The 27687-nt window shown below is 35.3% G+C and overlaps 1 pseudogene; it reads right to left on the reverse strand.

Annotated features, from left to right (window-relative positions):
• Window positions 1-14325: 14325 nt before the first annotated feature.
• On the reverse strand, window positions 14326-15275 carry LOC126022984 (olfactory receptor 6C70-like; annotated as a pseudogene).
• Window positions 15276-27687: the final 12412 nt, after the last annotated feature.

Raw genomic sequence — 27687 nt, forward strand, 5'->3', positions numbered from 1 at the left:
TTTTTCCTATTTTATCTCCATATTGTAGGGTTTCAAATTTTCATCACATTTTAATTATCAAGAGAAAATGTTTTGAAACGTTTTGATCCCTTATTATCAGAAATTAAAGCATTTTTCCTCAAGAAGGGTGTTTACTATCCAGAATTAACAGTCAGTGGATTCAAAAATTGTATTTCATGGTGGATGTTACTTCACATCTAAATCAGCTTAATCATAAACTACAGGGGAAAGAAAACACAATTTTTTGATGTTAGAAGAATTTATTTCATTTGAAAACAAATGATCTGTTTTTGCTCAAGATTTTGACAAAGAAACTTTGATTCACTTTCAAAGCCTGTTGAAACATCGCCAAGAAAATAATTCTGATATTGACATTACCTATTTTAAAACAGCACTTTTAAATATGAGGGAAGCTTTTCTCAAGAGGTTCTAGGATTTCAGAAACAGCAAAGCGATGTTGGCCTTTGTTAAAAAACAAAACAAAACAAAAAACTCTGCATGCCACTGTAACAAAATTAAATTTTTCTCCCTTTAAAATCGACATTGGCAACTTTGAAATGCTGAGTTTAAAAAAGCAAGGAGCTCAAGATTTGAACGTCTTTGTGCTAATTTAGAAAGATTGGAGAAACACAAATGTGAACTTAGTTCACAGCACAAGTGGTCTGCTTTGAAAGACCTGGAGAAGGAAGATACATTGATTTTTAACACCTGGAATAGTATTCCTGACTCATATAGTCAACTAAAATAGCTAGTGTTTGCTGTTCTTTCCTTGTTTGGGTCTACATATTTATGTGAACAATCATTTTCAAGCATGAATCTTTTCAAGAGTACATTGAGAAATCATCTCATCAATGAGAATCTGGAATTGTGTCTAAAATTAAAAACAACAAAATACAAAAATAAAAAAAAAAGACATACTCAAACTACCCTAGGAAATGGAAGGCCAATGTTCACATTAGTGTTTGTGACTTTGTCAGTCATTATCAGTATGTAATTTTCTCTACATTGTAACACAAATTTTATGGAATTTAACATTATTGATAAATAATATTGTTCTAAACTTTTTGTTTTATTAGTTGTGTTATTTGTATCCTCCAGATCTTGTGGATACTTGCATGCAGAATATTCTCAATAAAAAACTTATTGAAACTTAAAACAGTATACCATCCTATGTTATTTTGGTTTTAAAAGTGTGGCTCTCGAGCTGGAGAGATAGCATAGAGGTGGGCCGTTTGTCTTTCATGCAGAAGGATGGTGGTTCAAATCCCGTCATCCCATATGGTCCCTTGTGCCTGCCAGGGGCGTTTCTGAGCATAGAGCCAGGAGTAATCCCTGACTGCTGCCAGGTGTGACAAAAAACAAAACCAAAAAAAAAAATGTGGCTCACAAAATGAATTTTCATCATGGTTTTGGTGATATTTGGCTCATTTGAAGGAAAAAAAAAAAGGTTGCCTACCACTGGTATAGCTGGATCGTATAGGAGTTCAACTTGAAACTCCATATCGCTTTTCATAAAGGTTGGACTAGACAGCATTTCCATCAGCAGTGAATAAGAGTTCCTTTCTCTCCACATCCCCGCCGGCACTGCTTGTTCTCATTCTTTGTATTGTGCACCAATCTCTGTGGTGTGAGATTGTACCTCATAGTTGTTTTGATGTGGAGCATTTTTTAATGTGCCTTTTAGATATTTGTATTTCTTTTTTGTCAAAGTGTCTATTCTTTTTCTCTCCCCATTTTTTGATGGGGCAAGATGATTTTTTTTTCTTGTAAAGTATGTCAGTGCCTTGTATATTTTGGATATTAGCCCCTTACCTGATGGGTATTGAGTGAATAGTTTCTCCCAGTCAGTGGGTGGTTGATGAATTTTGACTCTTTTGTTTTCAGTGTTGTTTACTCTGTGATTTGAATATTTAGTTATAACACTCCTTTAAACCACTATGACCAAGGATCACCTTGACCCCTTATTTTCTTCTGTATCTCTCTTTTCCCTCTTAATTTCTTCTTTTCCCTTTTCTCAGTACTCTTTGGGCAAGGATGATGATCTAGGTACCCCCACTCTCAAACAAGCTTTTTATATTATTTATTTTTATTTCAGTCTCATCAATATTTTTATTACTGGGACCAGAGTGATTTCACAGCAGTACAATGGTTGCCTTGAATGCAGCAGGTGCAATCCCCAGCATCCCATATGCTCTCTTGAGCCTGCCAGTAGCAATATCTGAGTGCAGCACCATCAATAACCACTGAGCACATCTGGTGATTTTCAGGGGTTACTCCTGGCTAGGTGCTCAGAAATTGCTCTTGCCTTAGGGGATCATATGGGATGCTAGGAGATCAAACCGCAGTCTGTCCTAGGCTAGTGCAGGAAAGGCAGATTCCTTACTGCCAGCACTACTGCTCTGGCCCATTCAAATATTTTAACATATTTATGTTTCTTATCTTTTCTTAGTAATCTTTGATTAAATTTGTGTATACATACATACTCTGTAACATACAGGTATGCTATTTTGTGTCATTAACATGCATTGCATATTTAGTAAGAAATAGTATATATTCAAAATATCTGGCTTTATCAGACATATATTTTACAAAATATATATTATTACAGGTATATATTTTAATATTTGGTATTTTACTTTTTAACAGTACAGTTTTTAAAAAGAAAGATATTTACTTTTAAAGTTTTACTTAGACACTGATTTTTATAAATGTTTATAATAAATGTTCAGATATACAATATTCCCCTTTCCAAGATTACCACCCTATGTACCATCCTTTCCCTATTTACCCCAAATTCCTTCCCATTCCTCAAACTGATACCTTGACAAATAATAAATTCAGAGATACTATTAGCTTATCTAAGCTTATCTAAAACTTCAAACCTACTTCTTCTACCTACTATATCCAAGTTCCTCTAGAAATTTAAGTAGCATTTATTTTAAATAGGTTTTGAAATCAACATTATCCTGTACTGTATGGTAGCTCAGTTTGTAATATTTTTTTGGCAGGGGTGTCACACCCGGCAACACTCAGGGTTACTCCTGGCTCTACGCTTAGAAATTGCTCCTCGCAGTCTTGGGGGACCATATGGGATGCTGAAATTCAAACCACCATCCTTCTGCATGCAAGGCAAATGCCTTACCTCTATGCCATCTCTTCGGTCCCTCAGTTCGTAATTTTTTGAGGAATATCCATATTGTTTATCAGAAAGATTGAACCAGTTGACATACCCACCAGCATTAAATGAAAGTTCATTTTCTTCCACATCCTTACCAATAGTGAAAGTTGATGTTCTTTTTAATACATGACCATCTATCTGTTGTGAGGGTATATTACATTGTTCTTCTGGGTTGCATTTCACTAATTAGTGATATGTTATGCTTTTTTGTCACTTGTAAAACTTTTTTCCAGAGTTTTTCTTCATCTCATTTCATTTTTATAGTGTTGAAAGTTTTCTTATAGAATTCTATTGCTATTTTATATATCTTGGACATTTATTAGATACTTTGGTGGAGAAATAATCTCTCCTAGTCTGTAGGATGTCTTTTTATTTGGGTCATTATTTTCTTTGAGGAGCCGAAACTTCTTAATTTAATGTCTCCCATTTGTATAGCTTTAAATCCTCTTGCTTGGTTAGTAGTATTTTGTCCTTAAAGATATTTCTATCTTCAATGTCATGGAAATTTCTTATACTTTTATTTACTTATTGATTTAGGCCTAATACTAAGGTCTTTAATTCAATTTGCTTTTGCTTTGGTAAATGGTGTTACAAAGAGTTCTGAGCTTCTCTATTGAACACGTTTACTACAGGCTTGTGATAAGTGACCTTGAATATGCCAAAGCAAATTCTGTCTATTATTATTTTATTACAAGTTTTTGTAATAGATGATTGTTGAATATTGTTGAATACTTTCAATGCATCTAATGATATATCATATTATTTAATTTTTCTTATATTGATATGTTCAATTTTGTTGATTAATTTACATCTTTACATCCCAGATATGAATCTCACTTGATCATGGTATATGATCTTTTTGATGAATTGGTGAATTATACTTGCTAGCATTTTGATGAGGATTTATGTCCATCCAAGTTTATAACAAATCTTTTTGTCCTATCTCTGCTTTTGCTATCACACCAATGTTTGCTTTATACTAACTTTTCAGAAGTGTTTCTGTTTTCTTGCTTTCTGAAAGAAAAATAATTATTGGTTATAGGAGTTCTTTAAAGGATAGAATAATACTCATTGGTGAAATCACTGGGACCTGGGATTTGTTTAGGAGGAAATTGTCATTACTATTTTTATTTCTTTAAGAGTTATATGTCTGTTAAAGCATTCTATGTCATCTTGGTTTAGCTTCAGCAGTTTATAATAATCTAATAATTCATTCATTTCTTATAGTTTCTTGCATTTTATGACAAAAATTTTCAAAGGAATCCCTCTTATCCTTTGAGTTTATAAAATATCAGTTGTGAAATTTTCCCATTTTAATTTATGAGTATATTAGTTAGAGTTTTCTTTATTTTATTTTATTTTTTTTCACAGAATTATTTATGGTACATAGTGACAATGAATGAGGGGCATTTCTGCTGCCAGTGTTGTCCTCCTTCCACCCCTGTTCCCTGCATACATCCCATATCTCCTTTCTCCCCCCCCCAGAGTACTAGTGTAACTGGTCTTCACTTTACAGCTTGTTGTAGATTATCTATTCTGTTGTCGTTTGAGATAAAAAGAATAAGAAAAAAAGGAAGAAAAAATTGGTAGCAACTACCAAATAAAGAAAGAGAAAAAGAAAAAAAAATGCACCCAGTTAATAAGAAAAGAAAAAAATCACCAAATAATAATCACAGGAGTGAAAAGGAAAGAGAAAAGTGGAAGAAAAAAGAGAAGGAAAATAAAGTAAAAAACTAACAAAGCAAAACAAAACAAGAAAAAGAAGCATCATGGAATCAACCTCTCGCTCCATAGATACTCATTACCTCTTAGTTGTGGGTGAGAAAATGAGGCCACTGTAGCCAGCGGTCTTGGTATTAGTGCAGTTCCTAGGACAGGGTCTAGGTTAGAGTCTTTATGGTTCTAGAGGTTCTGTTTTCTATGTTTGTGAGTCTTATTCGTGGTTTATCGGTATTTTTTATTTTGTTTTACAAAAAAAAAAGAAATCATTTTCGGACTTTATTGATCATTTGAATTGTATTTTTTTCTTTTTTAAGCCCCATTCATTATTTTTTGTTCTAAGTTATATTATTTTTTTCTTATGCCTGCTTTGGGAAAATTGTTATGGCTGATTTTTAGTTTCTTCTTTTCTTTTAGGGGGGACACACCTGGCAGCACTCAGGTGTTACTCTTGGCTCTGTGCTCAGAAATTGCTTCTGGCAGGCTCAGTGGACAATATGGGATGCACTTTTTGCACCTGGTCTGTCCCGATTTGATTTGACCTCATGCAACCAGCCTAATTTTTTAGTTTCTTAAACTGTGCAGTTAAATTATTTATGTGAACTCTATCATCCTTGCTGATAAATGTTTTTATACCTATGAACTTTTATTTCAACACTTCTTTTGTTCCACAAGTTCTGGTACCTCGTTTCCTAATTCCCATTTGTTGCCAAGAATCTTTTGATTTTCTTTCTGACCTACTGATTCTTTAATATTGAGATGTTTAATTTTCAGGTATTTTTATTTCTTCATTTCTATTTTTGCTTAATTTTTATTTTCAATATATATATATATATATATATCATGGTCTGAGAAATGGTTGATATGATCTCTATCATCTTGACTCTCTTGGTGAGGCAAACTGGCAGGTAAAAAAAAGTACCTCCACAGCAATGAATTTATGAGACGAATAAAACCAAGATACAGGATTCTAAAAGTTACTTATTTGTTCATATGAGTCTCACCTGCACCACTGCAGGTCTAGAGAAGACTAAGCCCCCTAATGAGACAATCTCCTACAGGAACAAAGACCAGGAGAGAAATGCCAAAGAAGACCCAAGCAACAAGCATCATACTAAAGTAGAAATTTTCATATGGAACAGGTAAAGATAAACACTTCATTCTTATCCACTGAATAAAGCTGATATCTCCTGAAGCCTGACTGCCTGTGAGTTTCCTAACCACTGCTATCACCCTCAGAACCACCGGCTGAACAGGGTGGCAGACGTGTGGTCCAAGCTGGAGGAGAAAGACATCATCCTCCATCTCACCATCATCCAGCCCCATCAAAGGCTGACTTGTAACAGTACTTGACTCTGGATATCAAATTGAGACATCAATCTGTGCTTTATCTGTTTTGTTATGTACCTCTATATGTAGTATTGAGTATCTATTAGGTTCAGTTTGGCCTATTTCACATTATGGAGACTGGCAACTGTTCTATAATGAAAGAATCTAACAACGCCAAAACTCTGCTTACCAGTTCTCCTGGAATCCCACACTTTATCCTCTAATATTGAAGAGTTTATGGAATTTGTTGAAATTCAAGAAAAGACTTTTGGAAAGACTATAAAAGTAATATTGTAAGAATCTGTTATATAGAAAATATTGTATTACTCTCAGGTAAGTAAATGTCATCTTCAATAAAAGGTAGAATATAGAGCATGTTGCTTTGAGAAACTAAGATAGCGACTCATCACACTATATTTTCATTTACTCCAGTTATTCTTTTCTGATTAATGTTAATAATTATTTTCTATGCAGCCACCAGGAGAGATGAAGCCATGAAATTTTCCTATGCATGGATGTACATGGAATTTATTATGCTGAGTGAAATAAGTTAGAGGGATAGAGATAGACACAGAACAGTCTCACTCATCTATTGGTTTTTAAGAAAAGTAAAGGACATTATTGTAATAATGCCCAGAGACTATAGAGATGAGGGTCGGAGGACCAGCTCACAATATGAAGCTCACCACAAAGAGTTGTGAGTGCAGTTAGGGGAATAACTACACTAACAACTATCATGAGTATCTTAATGAGTGAGAGATATAAAATGCCAGTCTCTAATACAGGCAGGGGTTGGGAAGGAGGGGGTACATTGGTGGTGGGAATGTTGATCTAGTGTAGTGGTCGGCAACCTGCGGCTTGTGTGCCACACGTGGCTCTTTACACTTTTAATTTGGCTCTTCTGTATGCTGGGTGGCCACTCCAGGAGGCAGGACTCTGCTCCTAGCCTCTGTCAGTGTGTACCCTGTGTGGCTCTCAAAATAAATTTCAATCGTGGTTTTGACGAGATTTGGCTCAGTTGAAAAAAAAGGATACCGACCTCTGTTATAGACAATTGTGGTTGTTTCCATAGATGGTATCCATGGTTCAGGGGTGTATGGGCAATGCCCATTCTTCTGAGGCCTGAGCCAAGTCATTATGCCATTGTTCAGGGTAGAAGGCCCAACTGCATTACAAAATTTGTGTTCCCATCTTTATCAGATAAAAACTTGTTTGCATATGTAATATATTTCCATTTTAATGTGCCTATGCAAAAGATGACAATGCCACAAGGTATTATTGGTGCATCTGGGGGCCAAGGGAACAAGTCCAACTTGGTTCTAACAGAAATGCTGAACAGAGAGACTCTTCTATCAGAATTTCTTATTGAACAGATCACCGAGAAAAAAAATGCAGTGGGTAAAATTGTCACTATATAAGAGGATATTCAATAAGAGTTATAGCTGTTAAGGGAATACATTTAAGATATTCAAAGGAGATATACATGTCCCTTTTATGTCTTTAGAAATAGTTGGGGGGAAAGGGTGTTGAATCCAGGACACCACTTTGGTCTGTGATTTGGCCTTCTGGAGTCTGCAAAGCAACTCTCAGCAGTCCCATCTCAGGACATGTCTTTGAGGGGGACTTCTCAAAACAGAGTATGGTGCAAGCTCAGGCACACAGTGAAGGAAGATGGAGGACAGGAGGCCTCTGAGAGTAGATAAATAGGAACAGAGTATTGGTTTCTTCTCAGGCTGAGCGTCTATTTTTTCCACTTTGGGAGTTGGTTGACAGCTGGCTTGAGTGAGGATAATGATCTGCTTCATGAGGAACCAAGAACTGAGGGTAAAAGGGCTAAATATGGAGTAGTAGGTGGTGGGGGTGAGGGAGTAAAGGACTAGAAATGAGTTTGTAAGGTGGAGAGCCAAGGGGGGAAGGAAAATATACAACACAGACCTCTGTATATTGCAAATATAGATTAAACCCTAGCATATCCTATTACACTCTCTACACTTTCACTCCCAAGCAGTTTGAAAATGGACACTGGTGGGAAGAAAAGTTGCCGGTGACTTCCCCAAGCCAGCCCTCTTGTGCACAGACAGTGTGTCTGCAGGAGAAACAGCCCGCCTGGGCTCTGCCTGTCAGACTAGTGCATGAGGAGGCCTCGGTAAGCCTGGCACCCTGGAGGGACCAGGAGGGAGAGATGACTTCCCTGAGGGCACCCCACAAGCACACCACACCCTACCTCTTGCACACAGATGCCAACAACACCTGGCCACGAGGCAGAGCCAGAAGGAGAGCCCTGCACCTACCACCCATCCTCCGAGGCGGCATGCCTCTGGGAGCCACCCATCCTGGGATGACAGGCCACACCGAAGCCGGGACATGCCGCTGGCCCTGAAACAGGGCACAGGACAGGACTGGGCTGCATTCACCAAGCTCTACCGCCTGAATGGATCCTCCCCCGTTCAGGTCTCCCACATCTAACCCCACCCTGTCCTTCCTGCCCTCCTGCTCCCCACCCTCTCCCATCCCAACCTTCCTCTTTTTCTCCTCCTTCCTCCCCTCCATCTCCCTCTGGTCCAAGAAGGATCAGCAAGCTCCTTGGGGACCACCCAAACAAAGGAACACAGAATGAGACCCACACATTGGGAAATTTCCCAATGTCCGGAGCCCTCGAAAGAAGGAAAAGATGCCAGGAAAGAAGGACGATGCCCTTAAACTCAGCTGGGAGAAGCTTCTGCTGGCAGCTCAGGCCCTGGTCGACCTCCCTCCGACCGCTGGCTGACTTCCCTCAACAAATGCAGGCAGCTTTCCGGGAGCAGAGACTTTGGGTGGCTCCTGACCCCGGGGCATACCACCAACCCCTCACAGAGGCATTTGACCTTCAGTGGCCAATGATGGCTCTGTGAAAGACTCTCCTCTGCACTCTGTGGACATTGCCGTCCCTAGAAACTACAAGGAGTAAATCCTAAGCACAGAGCCAGGAGTTACCCCTGAACACCACCAGCTATGGCCCCCAAGCAAGCATCCTAGTTGCTGTGCTCCTCCCTCCTCCCCTCTGCAAGTTACCTTTTTTTTTTTTTTTTGGTTTTTAGGTCACACCTGGCAGCATTCAGGGGTTACTCATGGCTCTACTCAGAAATCGCTCCTGGCAGGCTCGGGGGACCATATGGGATGCTGGGAATTGAACCTATGCTAGTCTAAGGTTGGCCATGAGCAAGGCAAATTCCCTACCACTGTGCTATCTCTCCAACTCCAAATCCTTCAAGTTACTTTTTGATCCTCAATTTCCTTTTCCGTAGAGTGGGGTTCATAAAACAAAGTGCCTACTTTAGTCCAGTGTGGTTATGAAACACGCTATGTAACGTTCTAGAACAGGGGCCAGAGTGATAGCACAGCGATAGAACATTTGCCTTGCACACAGACAACGTAGGTTTGTCAGCTGGCCAGGGGTGATTTCTGTTCACAAAGCCAGAAGTGACCCCTGAGTGCTGCCGAGTGTAAGCCCCCCCCCCCAAAAAAAAGAATAATAAAATACTACTAAAAATGTTCTAGAACATTGAGGCACACAGTCAGCCAACAGACTCTCACTGTATGTGAGTAGAAAGTAAATAAGACTGAGTCCCTTTCTCCTAGAGTGTGCCTAATGATGTGAATCTTAAATACATGAATGGATAACAAGATTCCAGATGTAAATGTTATGACCATATGCATCCATTAGAAACTCTTTTGTAAAGCAAAAAAAAAAGTAGCTCACAAATAGGGTTATACTCTCTTTCCTGTATGATAGAATAGATAAATTAATGGCTAAATCTAATTAAGAAACTGAAAACTTACAGCATGCTTGCTGCCAATACTAAACCCAATGGACTGTGGGATATGGTAGCTAAATCTAATTAAGAAACTGAAAACTTACAGCATGCTTGCTGCCAATACTAAACCCAATGGACTGTGGGATATGGTAGCACTCAAAAATTACCTCACCATTGTAGAATATTAAGGCAATTTTGCTACCTATCTTTAGAAATAAAACAGCCCTTGCAATTACATTTTGTAATTTGTTCTTGGTTCAAAAATTAATGACTTTTACTGTAATAAATGGGTCATCAAAGGTGACAAAGCACAGTGTTAATTAACAGTGACAGGTCAAGCTCCTTACAGTCAGATTGAATTTATATTAGCAATTACATAAAAAATTATATTTTGATCATCACAATTTTACATGAGGTTAAAACCTAATCATATACAGTCATGCCCTAAGGTTTTGTGAGGCATGGGCAAGTGTATAAGATTTATCAAATAAGCTAGCGAACTGTTAAATATGTTTTCTCCTACCTCAATAAAGAAACTTTCCTAATTACCTAGAAACTCAAATCTGAATTGAGTATCTTCAGCTGTTGAGCTTCCCTGAAAGACCTTTACTGAATAGACAGCCCTTTAGTTGATCATAATACCTCTGACTCAGTGAAGCACCATATTGAATTTGATACTCCACTTCTAGTGAAATCATACTTCTACACCCTGCATTATACTTTATTGCCTAAAGATTGTATTTTGGTAGAAATTATGAGTTAGGCATGTCCATAGTAATAGCATATTCTGCCTTAAACTTGAATGGAACAGGTGAACTGTCTAGGTATTGGACTGCACTCAGGGCCATTAGCTGAATATTAGGTATCTAAACAATGATCTAGAGAAGATTCGCTAAATTGCAAATGGTCACATCCATTTGACCTTGTCCTCTAAGGAGTCTAGTATGACACGGGGACATAGAACATCACATATTTATATCTAAGAATTGTAACAAAGAAGCACTTGAATTAAATTTATAGATTTAATACCAACAGGAATATATTAGACTTACTATTATCTTTCAAAATATTCTGTGGTTAGTGTTTGGTTATTGTCTTTATTGCTGTGGTGCTTTTCAGGGTTTTTTGTTTTTGTTTTGTTTTTTTTTGGGGGGGGGATGATTTTTCTTGTATTATGTTTATGTTTTTCTTCCTTTTTCCCTTTCTTTTCTTAAACTGATCTTTATAGTCTCTAGAAGGACTCTTCCTGTTATTTTCTTGTTTGAATTTTTGCCTCCCCCTTTTTTTCTTTTTTTCTTACCTTCAAACAGAACCACAATCTCACTGACCCTTTGCTAGCAGCATTAGTACCACCACCACCACCACCAGCAGCAGCAGCAGCAGCAGCAGCAGCACTTTTCAGGCTCCCAAGCCTCTTTGGAATTCCCCTGCCCTTTGGCATGAGTGCGGAATGTCTGTGGGATCAGCTTCCTGGCTGAGTCCTACTGGGTCAAACCACCGTGCCTTTAATATTTCAGTTAACAGTTGGAAGCACAAACCCTCCAGCAGGCAGAGGGGAGGGAAAAGGGGGGCACGAGGAAGCCAGGACAAGAGGGGCAAGAGCCGGGCTGGGGACTGTCTCTGAGGTTGGGGCGAGCAACCTGGTCGATTCAGCAGTTGGCTCCAAGGGCCCCGGGCCAACCAGATGGAGGGTGTCATTGGATCCAGCTGTCCCAGCAAGGCTTAGCGGGGAATTGGTTGATTGGATTATGGCAGCAAAGCCCTCCCTCACCCAGAAGCAATGATTCCCCCTTGCCACCCTCCGCCAAGGGGGCCTCTTGCGTGCCAACAGCATCTCAGTGGGCCAGAGTGGTAGCACATGGGTAGAGTGACTTGCACACGGCTGACCCCGGTCGAACCGGGATTCTATCCCTGGCATTCCCTGGCCTGAGGGCCGCCGGGTGTAGCCCAAAACCCAAAAAATAAAATTTTAAAATAAAGGATGGTGGGGCTGGAGAGATAGCACAGCGGTAAGGCATCTGCCTTTGCACACAGCCAACCAGGATGGACCTGGGTTTGATCCCCGGCATTCCATATGGAAAGAAGAAAAAGTTCAGTAGCAAGTGTATACATATACATATATATACATATATGTATATATATATATATATATATATATATATATATATATATATATATATATATATATATATACATATAGTTTTTTGGGTCACACCCAGCAGTGCTCAAGGGCTACTCCTGGCTCTATGCTCAGAAATAGACTCTGGCAGGCTCGAAGGACCATATGGGTTGCCGGGATTCAAACCACTGTCCTGCATGCAAGGCAAACACCTTACCTCCATGCTATTTCTCCAGCCCGCAAGTATATTTTTGAAAATTATTGAATCACAAATGAACTCATTAAAGCACTAGCAAAATGTTTACTAAGATCTTCTTTTTTTTTTTTTTTTGTTAAAGGATAAGAGTTTAAAAAATACTGTAATAATGGTGAGAGAGTGGCAATTGTTTGCATAGGCCCAGCAAAATATGGAGAAAACCGAAAAACAAAAACAAAAACTAAAAAACCTTGGCTTAAATACAAGGAGACCTTACTCCTGAAATTTTTGGGCATTAGACCTACTCTGGGCTCCAGGCATAATAGGTTGTCCAACCCCTGAGCCATTCTCTGTGGTCCTGGTAAAATTTTTTCGCACATTAGCTGTTGTTGGTGTCAGGTTCCTATAGTTAAAGATTCTGGTTTCTGGGGCCAGAGAGATAACTTGGAGGTAGGGCGTTTGCTTTGCGTGGAGAAGGATGGTGGTTCAAATCCCGGCATCCCATAGGGTCCCCCACGCCTGCCAGGTGCAATTTCTGAGCATAGAGCCAGGAGGAACAACTGAGCACTGCCTGGTGTGACCCACAAACCAAAAAAAAAAAAAAAAAGATTCTGGTGTCTGTGTATCTCCTTCATCCAAGTCAGGATGCTGTGGAGCATCTTCTAGTTTCACCTCACCATTAGATGCAGAGAGACCTGCCCTGCAAGCAGGTTGTTGATGAGTCGTATGGGTGTTAAGAGAACCTCTTTAAAGTAAGTCAATGCCAGGGCAATGTGGCTCTTTAAACTTTTAATTTGGCTCTTCTGTATGCACGGCGGCCGCTCCAGAAGTCAGTACTCTGCTCCTAGCCTCTGTCAGTGAGAGCCCTGTGTGACTCTCAAAATAAATTTCAATCGTGGTTTTGGCGAGATTTGGCTCAGTTGAAAAAAAGGTTGCCGACCACTGATCTAGTGAATGGGGGTGTTCTGTTTATGACTGAAATCCAACTACAATCATGCGTGCAATAATGGTGTTTAAATAAAGATTTTATATATAAAATATTTATTTTTTAAGGGTACAAATTTTAAACTGTTTAAACTTATACTCTTGTTTTTGTTTTGAGTCACACCCTGCAGCACTTAGGGGTTACTCCTGGCTCTGTGCTCAGAAATTGCTCCTGGCTGGCTTGGGGGTACCATATGAGGTGACGGAAGGATTCAAAGCATTGTAAGTCCTGGGTTGATTGCATGCAAGGCAAACTCCTTACCGACATGCTATCTCTCCAACACCTGAACATATAAATTTTAATCTAATTATTTTTACTATAAAAGCAAAATCCACCAGTAATCTAGTAATAAAGTTGATGAAATCTCATTTTTTCTGTCATAATCAACTGGCAAGAATGTTCAAAGAACTGCCCAAAGTTTGTGGTATCCTTAAAAAGTTTCAAATTCATTAACATTCATGGAAGATAATATAGTGGTTATAGCTTTAACACTAGCATAATTTATATAAGGAGTAATCTGCAATCAATTTTGGAGTAAAATAATATAGGTTTAGATGAAAATAAAACCAGTAATTACATAACATGTATGTAATACATAAGATATATTAAAATTAATCATATTATCTTTTTAATGGTCTATTAAAACATTAAAATTATTTTATTCTTACAATTTCTTTAACATAATATATGATAGCAACTCTATTGTACAATAAATCATATTTTATCTTTTTCTAGTAGTTTAAAAATGTGTACCCAACATAAATACTAAAACCAAATCACAAGAGCTATATAAAATTAAAACATGAAAGAAATATTTTATAGACTTTTGGAAAAATTATAATTATTTGCTAATATACAGATTTTGCTAAAAAGAAGAGAAATTTATGAAATCTAAAATGCCTGTAAATGTATAATTAAATATTTGATATTTATTTTGAAACCACTAAAGTCATTTGATCAATAATCATTTTTATGTCTCCTTGTCAATTATTTTAATAAATAGTATTATTTATCTGAAGAAGAAAACATCTTTCTAAACATAGTTCTGAGGGCTTCTTTAACTTGCTGGTTCCTCAAAGTGTAAATAAATGGGTTCAACAAAGGGGCAACTGAAGTATTTAGTATAGCTACTCCTTTGTTTATAGTAACTCTATCACTTGCTGATGGTTTCATGTACATAAATATACAACTTCCATATGAGATAGACACAACAATCATATGAGAAGAGCAAGTGGAAAAGGCTTTTTTCTTTTGCTGAGCTGAAGGAAAATTTAAAATTGTCTTGATGATGTAAGTGTAAGAAAGTATAACAGGTAATAAAGTGATAATGAGAGTAATCACTGCTAAGATAAAGACAATGATCTCTAGAATGTGTGTGTCTGTGCAAGAAAGTTGCAGAAGAGGAGAAATATCACAAATGAAATGGTCAATGACATTTGAAGAACAAAAGTCTAGATCCAGAACCAAAATCAGTGGAGGAAAAACTACTAGGAATGCACCTATCCAAGCACTGATTATAAGTTTATGACAGACCTCTGTTGTTCATCGGATAGATGTATAATGCAAACGGTTTGCAGGATGGCCAACCATAACGGTCATAGGACATAGCTGCCAGAAGGAAAAAATTCTGTGACCCCAAAGAACTATAAAAGAATAACTGAGTTATGCAGTCATCATAGGAAATATTTTCTTCCCCCAGTTATAATGGCGAGTAGAAATTTGGGAATGCAGGCACTAGTGAAAAAAATTTCCAGGAAAGAGAAATTACGAAGAAAGAAATACAATTGGAGATTTGAGATGAGAATCCCAACAAATGACAGTAATAATGGATTAGGTTTCCTATACAGACTCAGTATGTATTTTAGAAATAGAAATAAAAAAATTACAATTTGTAACTGAGAATTTCTGTCAGTCCCAGGAGTTATGAATTCTCTCTGCTTGGTATGGTTCTTCATTTCTCTTTCATGAGATGCCAATTCTATAAATAAGAAGTACACAAATAAACTACAGATTACCCATAAAGCAGGAATGCTATGTTCATGATTTTATATTTATATAATTTAATAACCCCAACTCTCTGTGGACTTAAAAGATATGATCTATAACAATATAACTAAATTATTTTTAAATATAGCTATATAAATCAGGTCTCATGTGCAAAAGGTGAACTATTAGCCCCATAACTTCATTAATTTTTACCCATCTAACTTTAAGTCAATATTACATAACTCCCTAATTTGTATATTTGGCAAACAAGATTTAAAAAATCATTTAAGATTTAAACAATGAGCTAGGGGCCGGAGCGATAGCATGGAGGTAGGGTGTTTGCCTTGCTTTCAGATAGTGGTTCAAATCCCGACATCCCATATGGTCCCCGAAGTCTGCCAGAAGCAATTTCTGAGTGTAGAGCCAGGAGTAACCCCTGAGTGCTGCCGGGTGTGACCCAAAAACAAAACGAAACAAAAAAAAAAACATTTTTTTAAACAATGAACTTACATTTAATGAAGAACTTTTAAGTTGAATCCTGAAATTTTAGATTTCAGATTGAAGTGATTTTCATATAGGCCATGCTGTAGTTCTTTTCAACTTCTTTATAATTTACAAATTAAAGTATTAAAAAAGAGTAAAACTATTTAGAAATTCAACATTTTGCCACATGTAAATTAAATTTCTTCTGATTCACTTGTGTGTTTTGAATTTTATGTTGTATACTTAATTGCGATACTATGACATAAAGTACTATTTATGATAGGGTTTAATGCATATGGTTTATAACATAACACCTTCCACCAGAGTGTCTGCTTTTCTGAGTACCATGTCATCCATTCCAGACTACTTTCCTTGATATTTTCAGTTCTATAGAGCATAGAACCATAATATGATATTGCTGAGTCCTGTAGCAGCTCAATTTTGGTTTTTCTGAGTATTATACATATTGTTTACAAAACAAAACAAAACAAAACAAAACAAAGTCAGCCCAGTGACATCATCCATCAGCAGTGGATGATGGTCCACTCCAACTCTGGATATGTTGTGGTTGTCTCTCTGAAGTAATAGTCTCTTTGGTGAGAGGTGAAATCTAATTTTTGTTTTGATTTTCTTTTCACTGATAATAACTGACCAACAACAAATTTTATATTTACTTATTAGACATCTGCATATTGTTCTTAAATCATTTTTATTCATTTCTTTCCATTTTGAAGATTTTTTCTTTTAAATTTCTAACAGTGATTTGTATATGTTGACTATCAACTTTTTATCAGAAAATTGTTGAGCAAATTATTTTATTCTAGTTCATGGGGTATTTTTATTTAACTCTACTCCTTAAATCTTTTGTGGTAAGAAACTTTTAAATTTGAAATTCACTTGTTTCTAGGAAGCTGGAGTGAATACATAGTGCATAGGGCATTTATTTTAAAGGTAGCTCGCTGAGATACAATGTCTGGCATCGCATATGGCTTCCCAAGCCTTCCAGGAGAGATGTCTGAGCTCAGAGATAGGAGTACCCCTGAGCTCTGTCAGGTGTAGCCCCTCCAAACCCAGAAAATTCTATTTATAGTCTATATTTTCAAACAATTAATAAACTAAATTAAAGATTCCAAATGAATTTTAATTGCATAATAATAAAATTAGGACTAACTCAATTTTATGTAAATGACTAGGGCATTAAATGATTGCTCATTTATTAATTTCATGATTCATCAATAGTACTAGAATATTGAATAAATTATATCATCCTAAAATTTTACCAATCATAAATGAATAGATAAGTTATAAATGATTTATTTTTATATTAATCTTTATTTTGCTATTAGAAAAGATGAATTTGGCCTTAAACCAAATTTTTTAGAATTGGATGAGTTCATACAAAGTAATAATTCAGCAGAAAGACAAATACTATACAGTTTTAGTCATATCTTATACAAAAAAGCAAGGAACATGCAATGTCCAATGAACACAAAATTTTAATTGAGGTTACCATAGTAGGTGGTAATAGTCCAATGGTGAATGCTGAATGGATATGCATTTTTGTGGCAAGTTGGTGTCCTAGTATGATACCTTTAGCCACAAACACATTTGCACTCTAATGAGGCAATATCTCAACGAAAACATATAAATATTTGTAATAGCAGTTATAACTTACAATGATATAACATATCTAACTCATTTAATTAAAAACTGTAGGTATTAAATACATTATTTTATTAATTAATATTAAATAATGTAATATATCAACAAAAATATTAACTTTGAACTGTGAATTTGAAAAAATATAATTTAAGGAATAAACATTCAATATATCTAACAAAATAAATTTTTGTGAAAAACTATTTATTGGGAATGTGAGATGATAAGACACAATATCTTACCTTTCAAGTATATGGGTATCATGTCATTCTCTTTATGAAATGAGGTCATAATATTTAAAGTAAATCACAATTTCATCTTTATTTTCATTTCGCGGGGGATGAGTTCTCTCACATATGGGTGTGCCTACTCCTGGATTTATTCCTGGAATTTTGTTCAGGAATAACTCCTGGTGAGGATCAGAGGACTAAGAATTGAACCCACGGTGTTTAAATAAAGATAATTATATAAAAAAAAGAATAAAGTTTACACATTATAGTTTATGTGCTATTAATAGGAAAGAAACCCTAGCGTAAAAATTACTAATGAAAATAAAGTTAATTCTTTAAAAATAGAAAACAGTTTTATTTAAAAGGTGATCAAAAAATGAATTGTATATAAAGTATTAAAGCAGGACAGTATACATGATCTATGTAATGGCAAACACATTCCCTATTTTAGTCCAAGAGATTTTATTTCTAAACTTGAGGAATTAAAAAAATAAGGTCTTGACTGAATTTTAGGGTCAATATTAAACAAATTGGCTTTACAAATCAGTAATGGTTAAATATTTTTGAACTTGATCTCTGTGGAATCTTTATTTCAACTATAAAACATAAGTTTATAATAATGATTTTCATCTAGAAAGGTCATTACAGTTACATGATTTTAATAGGATGTATATTTATGTATGGATGTGGATCTAGACATACATATATATTGCAAATGATATATAAATTTGTGTTATAGATTTATTTCTGAGATCTTTATTAAAAAAAGCATCATCATTGTTTATGACTTTTGAAGCAAAGCTAGGAACCCCTTTAAGCAAGATAACATCTTTTAGGATCACTAATCATTCAAAGATAGGTCATTTCTAATATATGACAAGATATACATTATGAAAAGTAAGTAAAATTTGTTGTTATGTATAATGAAAGTAATAAATATGTCTTTGTGCCTTTTTCAAAAAAAAAATAAAGAATTGAACCCAGATTGACGGTGTGCAAGGCAAGCATGCTACACACTGCATTAGCTATTCTAACACAGAAAACCAATTTAGGAAGAAATATTCCACTATGTATTAGTAAATCATAACATCCATTTTAAAACAACCATCAAAATTTGTGTTCCAATTTCAATACATTAAAACATATAAATGACTTCTTAAAAAGGATATGAAATATCCTCTTAAAAATAGTTATTCATGTATTTGGTCTCCATACATAAAACAGGAATTAAGGCAGTCCCCTTCTAATGTAGCCAATCTTGGTCTGATTACCAGCACTACAATTATTTTGCAAGAATACTCAGGAATGAATCTAGAGCACGATTCAGAGCATTGCAGGGTGTGTACCGAAACTTTAATATGATTACATACAGTGTATATATACTAAAAATATAAAACTATATTTGCTATTTTTATCCAAATATGTAAAAAATGAGTAAATGTACTTTAAAATTAAACTAGACCTCTACAGAGAAAGAAAATGCATGATATAAAATAACATGTAAATTATTTCTTTGAAATTTTGAATTTAAATTATGACTGCTTTTTGTTGTTGTTGTTGTTTTTGGGTCACATCCGGTAGTGCTCAGGGGCTACTCCTGGCTCTATGCTCAGAAATCCCCCCTGGCAGGCACAGGGGACCATATGGGATGCCAGAATACGAACCATCGTCCTTCTGCATGAAAGGCAAACGCCTTACCTCCATGCTATCTCTCCAGTCCCATAAATTATGACTGCTTTTTATATAAAATTTTCCAGTGAGTTTTTTCTCGAATGTATTAATAAGTACATAATATTTTCTTTCTACCTATATTATCAAAATTAACAAATTTGTTATAAAATTGTTTCTTATTAATATGTTTTTTCAATAACTTATACCCGATATTTATTCTTTAATAAATTATGTCCAGGCCATTGATGGAAATTATAGAACCATAAATAAAATTATATCTTTTTTTCCTGAGTTATATTTATTCAATAATATATTGAATAAAGTTGAATTGTTTATTTCTGTTTATTCATTCTAATAATTATACCATTGTTCTAATTTCTATCTTTTCTACAAAATGCTTTGAGCTTTTCAGTAGGGTGCATGTAGGTATCAGAGTAATTTTATTTATTATTTTGGGGGAGGCGCCGAGGATTGAACCCATGTCTGTCCTGAGTCAGGTGCTTGCAAGGCTAACGCCCTACGGCTGTGCTATCGCTCTGACACCAGTATCAAAGTGATTTTAAACTTTCAGTCGGTTTCTGCAAAGTTTCTGTAAGTGATATGTAAGTGATTCACTTTGAATAAAATTTATACTTTTAAAAATGTTTTAAGATAAAAATTTAATCTATTCTCCAGGGTCAAAATCCTTCAGAATTGCCATGTCTCATAAAAACAGAGTTGCTCATGTCTTTTATATTTAAAAGTAAATTAATTATTATTTACTCAACAAGCAGTGTATTATGTAAACCACATAAATATCACAAGTACAGACAACGGTATATAAATCAAATCTGAGTTCTTCATTTATATTATCATAAAATAGAAAATGAAAATTTAATATTTATTCTGAGGGATAATAAAATATTACCTCTATGTTGTCATTTATGGAACTTACAAGATAATTGTAGTTATTCTTAAATTTTAAAATATATTTAATTTCTTTAGTTTACTTACTATTAATACTAATAATTCTTATAATGCTATTTATCCAGAAAAGAAGAAATAATTGACTTTACTAAAAAAGACATTAGAAAATAATATTTAATTATTTAGTTAGAAAACAATCGACAATGCACAATATAACAATGTATAATTTTACACTATAACATAAATTTAATCATATGGTAGTATCTAAGACTTACCTATAATGATTTTAAATGAACCCCTCTTTTAATACCAAATAATTAAAAAAATTATCCCAACTAATATATTGAAAGCATAAATACTGTAACTTTGATAATTAGTTTGAGACTTTGGAATTATTTTCAATTTCAATTTGTTAAAATATGTGTATGCTTCTCTACAGGAAATCTAAAGGGGCAAATTGTCAGGGGATTTAGAAGATGAAAAAATATTCATGTGTGGAAAATACCAGGAAAGTTTTACCTTTTGTTATTTCACTAATTAACAACAAACTTCTTTGATTATCCTGATAATCAGTGATGATAATTTTTTCTATGTGCTTCTTAAAGACATATCTGTTCATCTTTTTCTTTTGATGAGGTTCTCTGAAATTTTGTTCCTGTTGTTCTCCCAGACAAGCCTTTTTATTTGATTCCTCATTTATTTCAGGCTATACAAATTTTTAATTTTTCATAGTCCTAGTTATTTATTTATTTATGTATTTTTCTTTGAACATTTCTCTTTGATCAGATATTGCAGTCCTGCCTATAATTTTCCTCAACATATGTCATAGACACAAGATTGATATCGATATCAATGTCTTTAACTCATATTGAGTGGTAATTCAGAAAGTAAAAGGAATAAGCATGTGATCTTACTTATATAGGGAATATGAAGAAACAAAGAAATGGACTAGATCTCCAATGAAAACTAACACTTAGAATTAATAGAACTAAGAACTGAGGAAATGAGTTTGGAGTGAAAATGTATCATGGATCAATGGTTGTGGGATCTTGAATATTGGTGGAGCAAGTGGTGTAGAAGCACAGCAAGTGAGAAAAAAAGGGACTTTAATACTATTATCAACTATGGTACCTCAATATAAAATTTAAATTATATTTTAGTACAGCGACATAAATACTATTAGAGTTTTTAATAAAATATTTATTTCAAAATAATTGTCATGGTAAAGGAGCTGATACTATAAAATTGTATATGAATTATAAATAATACATATGGTACAAGATCACAAGCATCCCCTTGAGAGATTTTTTTTTTTGTTTGTTTTCGTTTTTGAGCCACACCCAGTGGAGCTCAGGGGTTACTTCTGGCTCTGTGCACAGAAATCACTCCTGAAAGGCTCAGGAAACCATATGAGATGCCTTGAATGGAACCCAGTTTGGCCCTGTTCAAGGCAAACACCCTACACACTGTACTGTCACTCTGGCCCCTTGCGAGATTTTTTGTTCTTATTAGTATATAAATCTATTATTAGAAAAGCAGCATATGTGTGCCTGTAAAAAGCTCTACTTATATTTTTTAAATAACTGCAACAATATTATTCAAGTTATAATTTGAGGATATTATGATTTAAGAATAAATGAATGAGCTAGTAATTTGAGGATATGTCAATAAATTTAATATCTTGAAATCTTTCTTTAGCCATATGTCATGTATTGTTTACATAGCATCAATAACACAATGCTAATCCTTGAATATATATTATTTGATTTCCATAATCAGCAGAATGCAAAAATGATTAATAATTGTTTAAAAACTAGCTATCAAAAAACTAATTAACAAATTTTATAAACTATGGAAACATAATTGTGATATCTCTTATGCTAACCTATGATTTGCTAAATGTCAGAGACCAATATGGAATTCAGCAGGACATACCAGTCTGTGTGGCAAGAGTACATAACCTAAGGCATTGGCTAGTCCCAGTGCCTTAATAAATATCAGTTTCCTATCAGGCATACATTCCAGGAAGCTCGTGACATCCTCAAAACCTCACTAACCTTGAGATGTTCCTGTGCTCCTTATGTAAAGATGGCATGTAAAGATTACCTGTAATATGACCTCTGTAATGTGGGCTGTTTATTCTGCCTTCTCTCCACCCCCTGTAAAAATTGTGCTTAAAAGAAGCCTGTTACCTATCAATAAACGGAGCCTTGACAAGCCTCGTTTCATTTGGCCCCCTTCTTTATCCCCATTCTCTTTTCAGGCTGGGACCCCTCTATACCCACGAGTAACGGAGTCCTGCAAGTCAGGACAGCTAAACATCAAGAAATACTCCCAAATAAGTAAATGGATATCTGTAGAATAAAGATAGTACAGAACACATAAAATTTAATAATATAATAACTGCTGACATATATAGAATATGAAATATAGGTACATAAATAAAATGTTATTGAATCGATATTAAAAATGATGTAAGTTATGGGGCCGAAGAGATAGCATGGAGGTAAGGCGTTGGCCTTGGATGCAGTGGAATGGTGGTTCAAATCCCAGGAATCCCATACTGTCCCCCGAGCCTACCAGGAGAGATTTCTGAGTGTAGAGCCATAGTAACCCCTGAGCACTGCCGGATGTGACCACCCCCCACAAATGATGTAAGTTGAATATGCATTTTTAGAATATATCATAAATAAAATTTTGATATTCAACGATATTTCAAAATATTTTTAAATTTGAAAGCCAAAATGATTACCCCTGACTATGCAAAAGGATCACTCTTAGCAGGGCTCTGGGGAATATATGAGGTGCCAATGATCTAACGCAAGTCACTAATCTACAAGGAAGGGGCTTTACTGTTGTACTATAACTCTTTCGGTTGATAGGCCCATCATTTTACATAATTTTAAGAATTCTATAAATGTCCATATTGTAAGACAAATATAATTTAATACAACTAGAACAAAATATATAGACATGACAATTATTTATCCCCCATAATTTTTCTGCAGTGTGAAAAATTATCATGTGTACCTCTACTCTATTATGTTTGTATTTAATCTTCATAATATGTCTATCTATTGTGGAAAAATTTATTAGTACTACTACACTAAGTACTACAGTGAATAATGGCATGGATATCTTTTTTAATGTTTTTAATGTCATGAAGTTAGATATCCAGAAAAAGTAATCGAAAATATTTATGAGGGAATGTATTGGTAAAAGATAAGATAATGTTTGCAAAACATAATTTATTCTCTTTAGTTTTTTTGAATAATAAAAGTAATATCTGATATTTAACTCCCTCTAGTTATTTATTATCTTTAATTTAATGATGAAATGTTTCTGGTTCTATTTTGTTTCCTTTAACAAATGGCAAATCAAAAACTATATTAGTTTTGGAGCTAAAATATTATTATAAAAAAGCAATAATAAAATGTTATGGTAAAATAAATAAGTGTCATGTAGAGCCTGTTTAGGGTACAGGCGGGGGTTGGGTGGGGAGGAGGGAGATTTGGGACTTGGGTGATGGGAATGTTGCACTGGTGATGGGTGGTGTTCCTTTTATGACTGAAACCCAAACACAATCATGTATGTAAACAAGGTGTTTAAATAAATAAATAAATAAATAAATAAATAAATAAATAAATAAATAAATAAATAAAAAATAAAATAAACCGCTGGGTCCTAAGATGGACCGTGGTTTGATTCCTCGGTGTCCCATATGGTCCCCCAAGCCAGGAGCGATTTCTGAGCACATAGTCAGTCAGAAGTAATCCCTGAGCATCACTGGGTGTGGCCCAAAAAAACAAACAAAAATACAATAAACTAAATTTATTAGAATTTTAATTTAAATTAGTTAAAATAATTTTATGTAAAATTTTAAATTTGATTTGAGGACATATCACTAATATATGTATGATGGACCAAATTCTGAGCATCACTGGGTGTGGCCCAGAAAAAGCAAACAAAATACAATAAACTACATTTATCGGAATTTTAATTTAAATTAGTTAAAATAATTTTATGTAAAATTTTTAAATTTGATTTGAGGACATATCACTAAGATATGTATGATGGACCCCTTTACTTCAATGTGTGTTGCTAGCTAGCGACACACAAACTTCTCTGAGATGGTCCTTATAACCTCAGCATTGTTGTACTTTTGCACGCAGCAGCATCATTCTGCTTGCCAAGTAGAGATACATTAGGTTCACACTAGAAGGCCATCTACTGATGGAAAATGGTCCAGGACAGGTGCCACACCCAAATTAAAATTTATTTTTAGTTTAACATTCCTACATCTATAAAGGATCCACAATCATGCAATACATTTTAATAGATAGACATCATATATAAATATTGATCACTTCAAGATCTTCTTTATTTCTTTTTTAATAATTTATTTTTTTTATTTTTTTATTTTTTTATTTTTTTTTATTTTTTAATTTTAATTATGACAACAAAGATGCAAAGAAAGAGGACAGGGTAAAGTTACAGTGGAAGCACAATCACCCATAAACAGAATTCTCGGTAGTCCCATCGATGATATCCCAGCCTTGAACTTTCAGCCAAAGAACATTAAGAAAAACAAAACTGAACCCATGTACAATACAATTACTTTGTCCATCAAATCCCCAGTTGTAGTGCATACTATTTCTTTCTTTTTTTTTTTTAATTTTTTTTTATTTAAACACCTTGATTACATACATGATTGTGTTTGGGTTTCAGTCATAAAAGGAACACCACCCATCACCAGTGCAACATTCCCATCACCCAAGTCCCAAATCTCCCTCCTCCCCCCCCAACCCCCGCCTGTACCCTAAACAGGCTCTACATTTCCCTCATACATTCTCAATATTAGGACAGTTCAAAATGTAGTTATTTCTCTAACTAAACTCATCACTCTTTGTGGTGAGCTTCCTGAGGTGAGCTGGAACTTCCAGCTCTTTTCTCTTTTGTGTCTGAAAATTATTATTACAAGGGTGTCTTTCATTTTTCTTAAAACCCATAGATGAGTGAGACCATTCTGCGTTTTTCTCTCTCTCTCTGACTTATTTCACTCAGCATAATAGATTCCATGTACATCCATGTATAGGAAAATTTCATGACTTCATCTCTCCTGACAGCTGCATAATATTCCATTGTGTATATGTACCACAGTTTCTTTAGCCATTTGTCTGTTGAAGGGTATCTTGGTTGTTTCCAGAGTCTTGCTATGGTAAATAGAGCTGCAATGAATATAGGTGTAAGGAAGGGGTTTTTGTATTGTATTTTTGTGTTCCTAGGGTATATTCCTAGGAGTGGTATAGCTGGATCGTATGGGAGCTCGATTTCCAGTTTTTGGAGGAATCTCCATATCGCTTTCCATAAAGGTTGAACTAGACAGCATTCCCACCAGCAGTGGATAAGAGTTCCTTTCTCTCCACATCCCCGCCAACACTGTTTATTCTCATTCTTTGTGATGTGTGCCATTCTCTGGGGTGAGAGGTGGTATCTCATCGTTGTTTTGATTTGCATCTCCCTGATGATTAGTGATGTGGAACATTTTTTCATGTGTCTTTTGGCCATGCGTATTTCTTCTTTGTCAAAGTGTCTGTTCATTTCTTCTCCCCATTTTTTGATGGGGTTAGATGTTTTTTTCTTGTAAAGTTCTGTCAGTGCCTTGTATATTTTGGAGATTAGCCCCTTATCTGATGGGTATTGGGTGAATAGTTTCTCCCACTCAGTGGGTGGCTCTTGTATCCTGGGCACTATTTCCTTTGAGGTGCAGAAGCTTCTCAGCTTAATATATTCCCATCTGTTAATCTCTGCTTTCACTTGCTTGGAGAGTGCAGTTTCCTCCTTGAAGATGCCTGTAATGTCCTGGAGTGTTTTGCCTATGTGCTGTTCTATATATCTTATGGTTTTGGGGCTGATATCGAGGTCTTTAATCCATTTGGATTTTACCTTTGTACATGATATTAGCTGGGGGTCTAAGTTTAATTTTTTGCAAGTGGCTATCCAATTGTGCCAACACCACTTGTTGAAGAGGCTTTCCCTGCTCCATTTAGGATTTCCTGCTCCTTTATCAAAAAGATCAACGAAAGCAGAAGTTGGTTCTTTGAAAAAATAAACAAGATTGATAGACCACTGGCAAACCTAACAAAGAAAGAGAGAGAGAGAAACTTGATAACTCGTTTCAGGAATGAAAAAGGAGAGATCACTACTGATATGACAGAGATTCAAAGGGTAATCAGAAACTACTTTGAAAAACTCTACGCCACTAAAAATGAGAACCTGGAAGAAATGGATAAATTCTTGGACTCTTATAATCTTCCACGGTTGAAGGAAGAGGATGTAGCATATCTAAACACCCCCATCACCATTGATGAAATTAAAACAGTAATCAAATGTCTGCCAAAAAACAAAAGCCCAGGTCCAGATAGATTCACTAATGAATTCTATCAAACATTCCAAGAGGAACTACTGCCAATCTTGGCAAGACTCTTTCATGAAATTGAACAAACAGAAACACTTCCAAATAGCTTTTATGAAGCCAACATCACCTTGATACCTAAACAAGACAGAGACGCTACCAAAAAAGAAAATTACAGACCAATATCACTGATGAATGCAGATGCAAAGATCCTCAACAAAATCCTGGCAAATAGGATTCAATGCCTCGTTAAGAAGATCATCCACTACGATCAAGTAGGTTTCATCCCAGGAATGCAAGGCTGGTTTAACATCCGTAAATCTATCAACATAATACACAACATCAATAACAAGAAAAATAAAAACCACATGATCATATCAATAGATGCAGAGAAAGCATTTGATAAGGTCCAACACCCATTCTTGATCAAAACTCTCAGCAAGATGGGAATGGAGGGAACCTTCCTCAATATAGTGAAGGCCATCTACCACAAGCCAGTGGCAAATATTATCCTCAATGGAGAAAAACTGAAAGCCTTTCCTCTAAATTCTGGCACAAGACAAGGCTGTCCTCTCTCACCACTCCTATTCAACATAGCACTGGAAGTACTTGCTACAGCGATTAGGCAAGAAAAGGATATCAAGGGAATCCAGATAGGAAAGGAAGAAGTCAAGCTCTCACTGTTTGCAGATGACATGATACTCTACTTAGAAAACCCTAAAGACTCTATCAAAAAGCTTCTAGAAACAATAGACTCATATAGCAAGGTGGCAGGCTACAAAATTAACACACAAAAATCAATGGCCTTTCTATATACCAATAGTAATAAGGATGAAATGGACATTAAGAAAACAACCCCATTCACAATAGTACCACACAAACTCAAATATCTTGGAATCAACTTGACTAAATATGTGAAGGACCTATACAAAGAAAACTATAAAACTCTGCTCCAAGAAATAAGAGAGGACACACGGAAATGGAAACACATACCCTGCTCATGGATTGGCAGGATTA

The sequence above is a fragment of the Suncus etruscus genome, chromosome 11 (assembly GCF_024139225.1).
Source record: "Suncus etruscus isolate mSunEtr1 chromosome 11, mSunEtr1.pri.cur, whole genome shotgun sequence".
NCBI classification, from domain to species: Eukaryota; Metazoa; Chordata; class Mammalia; order Eulipotyphla; family Soricidae; genus Suncus; species Suncus etruscus.